Here is a 4,842-nt window from a genome sequence, read left to right as displayed (position 1 = left end):
CACATGTGGGACCCAGGTCAGCCAGCTGCCTCACACGCCATGCCTCACTTCACAATTGCCACTTTGCTGGGTGTGCTCGTTGCCACCCCATACCCAGGGTCTGCCAGCTGTGGTCTTGCATGCCTGGTACCACCACTTTTTTGCCATGACCCCTCTCTGCCCATCTGCCTGACTTTGCCCCTCTTACTGGTCTGGATAAATGTGTCTGTTTTAACCCCTTGGTTGTCAGACTTCCATACAGTTCAATTTTCTGTCAGTTCTGGTTGTTATTTTGTTTCTAAATTGTTGTTGTCTTTATTTTGATTGTAGAGGAGGCACAATCTTTCTACCTACATCTCCATCTTGGCTGGCAGTCCTGGAAAAATATTTCTCAAAAGAATCCATGTGTGGTTGGAGGGGTGAGTGGAAGGTGAGTATGAAATAGGACTGGGCATCTGTTGATAATTGCAGAGATGGGTAATGGGCCTGTAAGGGTTTGCTACACTTTTTTCTCTAACTTCAAGTATATTTCAAAGCTTCCATCCTGTAAAGTTAAATTATTTAAATTTTTATAGATGTGTGTTGAATGAATGTTGAATATAGCATGGCCTATTTTTACTTGGTATGAGACTGGCATTTTCTAAAAACAATGACTTTCTGAAAATGGAATGAGCTCCTTTAGAACACAGTGAGTTGGCTGGGATAAACAGGATGCATTCAGAGGCCTGAAGACCCTTAATGAAGGATGACATATAGCAAAGTTTGATGATCTATGACCCATGGGCCATATCTGGCCCTCTACCCATGAGAAAAGAAAGGCAAAAGCCATATTCAAATGATTTAAAATTTTTTAAGTAATGTTTTGTGATATGTGAAAATGATATGAAATAAAATTTTAGAGTTCATAAGTAAAGTTTCATTGGAACATAGTCACATCCATTCATTTGTGTTTTGCCTCTGGCTGCTTTTGTGTCATAATAGCAGGGTTAAGTAATTACATCAGGGACTGTGTGACCCACGGAGTCTAAACTACTTACCATTTGCCTCTTTACAGAAAAACTCTGCTGATTCTTGATAGGGAAGATACCTTAAACACTGAAATTGTTTCCCTTACAGACTGAGCACTCCAGAGAGGAAGCGTGAGTAGGGGAAGTCGAGAACATGAATACACCCAGCTTTACACTCTGTCCCTCCCACCAAAGGGAACTCCAAGGATCAGGGGAAGATATTATGCTCCATTTAGAGCAACAAATGCATTGTCACTTCTGGGAACACAGTGAGTTTGGCGGTTACAAGGGTCAGGTTTGGTCCCTAACCTTAGGGCCCAGCATCCTCTTCTGGTAGACATTGATAAAGTCAACACAAAGGTTTAAAGAGCAGAGCATAACTCTCCGGCCTTATCAATGCCTGGAACACTGTTGTGCCGGCTCATTTGTTTATTCACTGGCCCAGGACTCTGCCATGTTCACTGCCATAGTCCATGCCTGGAGATAGTAGGCCCTCATTCTTATTGAAGGAGTGAAAGTCACAGCATTAAATATTGTTTTCTTCTACAATGCAAATGCTCTGTATCCCCATTTGAGGCTTCTTCACATGGGTATAAACACAGTACCTGGAAGTAGTACAATATGAGTATTAAGGGAATTTTCCCAACCACAGTTTCCATGCAAATCAGAATTAAGTTCAGCTCCCAGTCCAGAAGGCAGCCACCATTCAGAGTTCAGCCAAGTCGTAATACACACTGTTCTTCCCGGTGATGAACAATAATGTGCTATGACTGGCTGTGTGACTCTTGGCTGGTGACTCACCCTCCATGTTCTTTGTATGTGTAAAAATGGGGGAGCATCATGGGGTTGTTTTGATGATCAGGCAAGGTAAGTGTGAGATGACAGGGCACAGCACCTGAAAACTACCCATGTCCATCAACAGGTAAATGGATAAACAAAAAAGGTGTATACAGTCAATGGAATATTAACCAGCCATAAAAATAAATGAGGTATTGGTACATGTCACTTCATAGCTAAACCTTGAAAGTGGGCTAAGCGAAAGAAACCAGACACAAAAGACCACAGGTTACATAATTTCATTTATATGAAATATCTAGAGTAGGCAAATTCATAGAGGCAGATAAGAGGTTAGAGGTTCCCAGGGACTGAGGAGAGGAGGGAATGTGAAGTGACTGCTTGGTGGGTACAGAGTTTCTGTTTGGGGTGGTTAAAATGTATAGAAATTGACAGTGGTGATAGCTGCACAACATCATGAATGTTCTAGCACCACTGACCTGTACACTTAAAAGTGTTTGCTCATGAATATGGACTACAGTGTGGTGATTGCTGGGAGGAATGCTGTATAAGGGGACTAAACAGTAATGGAAAAAAAACAATAAAGATAAAATCTTTAAAAACTGTTGGCAATGGCAAATTTTATGTTATATATACTTTACCACCCATAAAAGGCTTTGGAAACTAAACTAAAGAGCCCCAGAAGTACCAGATGCTGATTTGGGAATCTGGAACCAGAATTCTTGGACTTGAATCCCAATTCTACGGCGAGTAATATTGCACAGCTCTTCATCATCCTATTCAATTTCCCCATCTGAAAATGGGGATTAGAAGATAATTTTATTTCCCACATGCTCTAAGTGGTCAAAGAGCTCATTAATATAAGCACGTAGAAGATGCCTGTATATAGTAAGTGCTCAATAAATGTTGGTGAACAGTTACAAGGCTACTACTGATAAGTGATTCTATCCATACATACTCTTAGCACATGGTTTCTCAGCCTCCTCATTGTCTGCATTATGGGTAGAAAATTATCTGTTGTGGGGACCGTCTGTGCATTGTAGGATGTTTAGCAGCATCCCTAACCTCTTCCTACTATATGTCAATAGCACACACCCCTAAAAAGTTATGACAATCAAAAACTTCTCAACATTCTCAAATTTCCCTTGGAAAGCAGAATTTTCCCTGGTTAAAAACCGCTGTCCTAGCATCACCAAATTACAAAGTTTGAAATGGTCTCAAATGTTTTTTACTTACTTGATGACTTCCAGATTCTTTTGACCATGTCCCAGGACTGTTTGTGTGGATCCATATTTACAAGGGGATGGGGGAACAAAAATTGGAATTTATCTATAAAAAAAGTGTGTCCTCATTCTTACATGTTTAAACTTCAGCCACCTTCAAAGCCCTCTTCTTTTGATGCAATACACCTATCAAGATGTTTTGTCCACTGCTCTAAACAGTTTTTGAACTCTTCAATTTTGATGCCTTTTAATGTTTCTGCCTTGTGTTTTTTCACCTCTTCCACATCAGGAAAACATTTTCCTTTGAAGGCTTTTTTTATCCAGGGAAAGACAAACATGTTGCTTTGGGTGAGATGGGATGAATAGGAGGATGGGGCACAGGTGTCATAATGTTTTTGGTCAAAAACTGCTGAACACACAGTGTGGTATAGGCAAGTGCACTCATAAATCACCTATCATGAAATGGGAAAACACACTGAAAAGAGTGTTCAGAAAAAAATTCACTGAAGCAGAACACAGCCTCTCACAACAATGCCCGCTAATACACTGATACAGATAAGTTCCTATAACACTCATCTAGTGTGAGAAGCCTGCACCACAAGGGGCCCAACCCCAGAAGAAAATTCCATTTGGGGGGAGTCCCCCCTCATACTGTGCACATATGTATCTAAAGTTTCATAATACAATATATACCTTTACTCTGTGTAATGCAATACCCTCATTTTCATTGTACTGTTTTCTTTTTCTTTTCTTAAAAAAAATGGTCATGACCCTTTAAATTGATTTCATGACCCACTTACATAGGTCACAACCTGCAGGTTGAAAAATTTTGATCGAGTCAACTGTATTTGACCAAGGGCCAAACCAGTCCTACACTGGTGATTCCAGTCCTACACTGGGCCCATCACATCACTCAGCCTGCCTACCAATGATTGTTTCAGGCTTACTCTCACCCACTCTCCAGCTTCCAAAATTGGCCCATATCTCATACAGTACAGGGGACATCAGCTCCCCAACCTTTTCCTAGCTTTAGAATCACATGTATATGCATAATAAATATAAATATATACACATTTACGTGGAAATCATGAGAATAGGTAATAATATCCATGACCCCTTGCAACTTTGTGATTTGGTGATGTCAAGACAGTAGTTTTTAACCAGATAGACATGAATTTGGAATAGTATAAGGGAAAAGTTTAATTATTAAAAATTACATACATTCAAATTGATTTCACATTAAAAGTGAAATTCTCACACCCCTACCTCTGCTTTAAAAAAAAAAAAAGCAAGCAGAAGGTTGACTGGGACTATTTCTCTGAGGCCAATATTAGCCCTACCTCTGGAGACCTACCTTTGCCAGCAGGTCTCAGCAATTTAACATCCTGGCACAACACCTAGAGGACAGCCAAATCCTGCCCTAGGCCAGGATAGAAGTTGTCCTAAGGAGAGCTTTTAGATGCAATCAATCTATTTTTATAATATACTATTAAATAAATCATAGGGGCAGCCAAAAGGACCTTTCCAAAGAACAGAAATATTCATGTAAAATAAAAAAAGGCTGAATCAGAATCCTTTCACAAAGTACTCCCTGCATAGTGTTTTTTTTTCTCCAAAAAGTTACTAACCTGAGGTTAATGGTGAATAATAACTGCTGAAATTTACTGAGTGCTTGCTATAGACAAGTCTCCTTGTTAAAATCTTGTCATCATGGTAAGCACTTTAGGAGACAGATGGCATTACCATCCGCATTTTGTAGATGGAGATACTGAAACTCAAAGAGGTTAAATAAGTTCCCTTAAATACCATGGCTCTCCCATGACAATGCTGAGAATTAA

The sequence above is a fragment of the Artibeus jamaicensis genome, unplaced genomic scaffold, assembly GCF_021234435.1.
Source record: "Artibeus jamaicensis isolate MK-2021 breed Jamaican fruit bat unplaced genomic scaffold, CSHL_Jam_final contig_729, whole genome shotgun sequence".
Lineage (NCBI taxonomy): Eukaryota > Metazoa > Chordata > Mammalia > Chiroptera > Phyllostomidae > Artibeus > Artibeus jamaicensis.
This window is presented reverse-complemented; position numbering follows the sequence as displayed.